Genomic DNA, 4,691 nt, shown 5'->3' on the forward strand with positions numbered 1-4,691 from the left:
AATCTTGGTGAAACCCATCTTGCTAACTGAACCATTTTTCACTCTAAGAGATGATTTCACAACTTCAGTCTGTTCTTCCTCAAGGTCCACTTCAAAATAATTCAAGAATTTGGAAATCAATACAACATATGGATAATGATAGTCACTTAACCTCATTGATTTCTGCATGTGTTCCTTGATGATGTGGATCCAATTGATCTTGACCTTGTTCATTATGCAATACATGTAGACAAGATCCTCCTCTGTAAGCACAAAATGATTGCTCCCCCTAGGTGTGAGCATCCATGTCACAATTAAGGCAATTAACCTTTCATTCAATTTTAGACCTCCCACTGAAAAATTTCTCACTTTAGCTTGAGGATTCTTCAAGCAATACTTGTAAAACAGGATTTTGTTAAATTCCTCCACCACACCAATGTTCCCTTTGTTGATTCGCAACCCTGCATACTTTAATCCAGTGATGGCAGTCCATACTTCATGTGTAATCTCCATATCAACCTCTTTTACATGAGAAACAAGGTTATTTCCAACAAATTGAAGGTTGGTATAGAATACCCTTATAAGATCAGGATATGTCTTCCCTGACATCTCCAAGAACCTCTTCAACATCTGTTCTTTGAGAAAACTTCTCAGCTCTCCCAGCTTCTTCTCCTTTAACCAAGTGAAAGAGATAAGCTTTGAATTGTTTATTGTCTTCCTACTTGTTTCATGAAGATATTTCTCTATCTTTTCATCTTCACCCGAGAACCATGCCTCAATGCGTCATCCCCTTCTTACAACCCTTGTTTTGATCCTCTTTGATGAAGGAGGTGTGGGATCCATGAAGGCAAAGAGAAAAATAGAAACCAGTTTGAGAAAGAATAGCAGATTTGAAAAACAACAAGAGATGTGGTAATGAGTTATTTTTGTGAAGAAAAACAATTGCATAGGGTTCTATAAATGCACAGGTAGCAGCTTCAATTCTTAGAATTTAGTGGGTTTCAATCTTCAAGAAGAAGAATCTGGTCCAAGATTGCACGGAAAAACGTCAGCCAATACCAGAAAGCACATGGTCAGCACATGTGGATTTGACTAGTCATAAAAGCTCTTGAATTTCCAAGATATGGAATATATTCCATTCATGACCAAAATAACACTCTTTCTGCATGAAACATGACCAAAAATAAAAGCAATTTTGACTTGTAACTGCTTGAGAAAAGAATCTGCAACAGAAACCATGCATAGAGAAATTAACTCAATTTAATGCAGTGCTATCAGAGGGAAACAATCGGTTGTTTTGTGAAAACAATCGGTTGTTTTTCTGTGACAGAGAATAAAGTTTTTCACAAATTCATAATAGATTGCCAAAGATGCATCAGAAAGAAAGTTTTACGTGCACCTTCACATAGATGAAAAATACAGACATCAATTAATATTTTTCATACACCTGAATTAAAGACTATTAAAAAAAATTAAAACAAGGAAAGTCTTATCCTTTTGCCAATGTAGTTCTTTCAATGAGTCATTGTCCATGATCAAGTAACTTCTCTTGGCTTTCAAGATGACTAAGCTTGTACAAAACAGTATTTGGAAGTCCAGAAAGTTCCTTTATAAGCTTGATCTTGTGACTCAAGACTCCTTGATCTATTAGTAATCCTGCAAAACCATGAAACCAAGCAACAAGATTTGGTCCCCTTACAAATGTGGGTCCTTTGATATTAACTTTATCACGAGGAACCTCAGAATTCTTGGGAATCCATCCCATAACACCTTTAGGAACATAATATTTCCTAATATTGCAGAATCTAACAGAGTGGTCTTTCTTCATGCAATAAAAGCATGTAACAATCGGTTGTTTCGATTTTTTCAATCAGTTGTTTTTCTAGCAATTTTGAAAAAGACTTTGAAAACTCTTTATTCTTGCTCTGTGGATTAAAACCTAAACCTGCTTTTCCAAAAACACAATTTTGAAATGCCAAGACATTCTCAAAGTTGGATTTACCCATTGAAAGCCTATCCATAGTTTTCACAAGATAGTGAACCTTCTTTTCAAGAGATTCACAATTTTCACAAACAAGAGAGTCACACTTGCAGGAAGAGTTCTTGTAAAGCATTTCTAGATTTTCAAAATCAGTTTTTGAATTCTCCAACTTTTTTTTCCAGTGCCTTGACTCTGTTTTCAAGCCAGTTATTCAACCCTTTTAATCGGTTGTTTAAGAGTGCCAAACGATTAGCTTCCTCATATGTTTCTTTAAAATCTTGAAGAAGTTGACTATAATTTTCAGCATTTAAAGAAGTACAAGAACTTACACTACTTGCATCATCCTCTTTATTGGCCATCAAACACAGATTAGCTTCTTCATCTTCATTTGATGAGGAGTTAGATGAAGAGATATCATTTTCATCCCAAGCAATGTAGGCTTTTTTTTATTTTGCTTTCTTTTCCTTCTTGCTTGACTTCTTCTCTTTATTTGGGCATTCAGCCTTTATGTGCCCCTGCTCTCCACAACCATAACAAGTATAATTGTTAGCATTAAAATCACTAGTTTTCTTGGTGCCATACCTTTCTTTATTGGAGTCTTTGTTGCAGTTCTTCTTCAAGAATTTGCTAAACTTTTTGGACAGCAAACTAAGAGTTTCTCCTTCACTCTCATCACTTGAAACTTGATTGTTCTTGTGCTTGACAGTTTTCAAGGAAATTTTTCTTACATGCTTATCTTTACTCTCTTGAATGTTGAGTTTATTCATCTCCAACTCATGCTCCGTAAGCTTTCCAAACAAGGAGGTTGTAGTCAAAGATGTCAAGTCCCTTGATTCTAAGATAGTCGTGACTTTAGGTTGCCAAGATCTATCAAGACATTTGAGAATCTTGATATTCAACTCTTCTTTGTCAAAGACCTTTCCAAGACTCTTGAGATGATTAACAATGTGAGTGAACCGCTTTTGCACATCCACAATTGATTCTCCTTTAAGCATTCTAAAAATCTCATACTCTTGGATTAGAGTATGTTTCCTTGCCCTCTTTACATCGTTTGTTCCTTCACGAGTTACCTCTAGAGTATCCCATATCTCCTTAGAAGATTCGCATTGAGAGACCCTGAAAAACTCATCAGAATTTAAGGCAGAGGTGATAATATTTTTTGCAATGCAATCAAACTTTTCTCTTTTGTTTTCTGCATTAGTCCATTGGGACCAAGGCTTTTCAATAGAGACACTATCCTTTCCAAGCTTAGGAATAAAAGGGTCATTTTCAATTGCATCTCATATTCTTTTATCAAGAGATTCAACAAAGATCTTCATACATACCTTCCAAAATTGGTAATTCAAACCTCAGAACAAAGGTGGTTTGTTTATTAATGCACTCTCCCCAAATGGTAATTTTTCAGCCATAAGAAAAAGATTTTTAGGATCAAACTTGAGTATTTTTCAAGTACCAAGCTCTAATACCAATTGTTAAAATGTATGACCTTAAACAAGAAAGGGGTGAATTGTTTATGAAAGATTTTCGCAAACTTTGAAGGTATAATGAAGTTCAAAGTAGAATCACAGATATAGAAATTCAGAAAGCAATCAATTAAAACTGTTTAAGTTGATTTACAGAAAATCAACTGGCTGTTTTTGCGATTCAACCGATTGTTTATATCAGCTGAATTGAAAACAACTTAAAAGCAGAATTTAAATGAGTTTTGGGTAAAAGAAAATCACACAAGTAATTTATACTAGTTCACTCTTATCCCAAGAGCTACATCCAGTCCCTAGAAACCACTGGGTATCTACTATGTAATCAAAATACAGATTACAAACACACCACCAAAAGAAGTGACCTTGAACACCTCAAGACACACACTTCCTTTGGCACACAAACACCACAGAAATCAGAACAACCTCTGATTCTACACTTACACACCAGTATTCATAAATACAATAGATTCAGAAAGGATTACACCTATTGAAGATCGAATCAAAAGATTACAACAATCCTATTCCACTTCTTTGAGAAAACCCAAAAGCTTGAATGCAAATCTTGAAAACTCAAATCTATTTTCACACTTTCACCAATGTCTCAAAATTGTTATCAAACTTTAAGAGAGTATAACAACCTCTTTAAATACTCCAAAATTTGTTAAAAACATTTAAAGCAGAAGCCTATTAAGTTAGAAAACATTTAAAGCTGATTTGCAAACATAACAGAAATTTTGTTATGGATTTTCAACAAACAATCGGTTGAATTTCTCGAAACAACCAATTGAATAGGTTTGACAGCAAAGTCAACCAAGTCAAACAGTTTCATACCCTTTTCAAAAACCTCTAATTGATAAACAACCGATTGAAACGACAAAACAAGAGGTTGTTTTTCCACTTCTTCATAAAACAATCTTTTTCAAAAAGGTTTTGATTCCAAACTGTTTTAGATTCAAACAAAGAGTGGATTACACATCATTCTACCCAAAACCCACCCACATACACAGCAACTCCAGCCTTCCATCAAACACCATGGATTTGGAGACATCAAAGCTTCAAGATCATTCTTGATCAACAGTTTCGATCGTGAGCTACCATTCTTTATGAGCACGACCTCTTCAACCTCGATATGGGTGTTAGCTCGTTCACACACCTCGGATAATGTCTCTGTCGGATTCCTGATTAGTGAGTTGCTGAACGGCCTTGCTGTCATCCCTTGTATGAAAGCAGCGACCACCATCTCTTCATCC

This window comes from Phaseolus vulgaris, chromosome 8 (genome assembly GCF_000499845.2).
Source record: "Phaseolus vulgaris cultivar G19833 chromosome 8, P. vulgaris v2.0, whole genome shotgun sequence".
Lineage (NCBI taxonomy): Eukaryota > Viridiplantae > Streptophyta > Magnoliopsida > Fabales > Fabaceae > Phaseolus > Phaseolus vulgaris.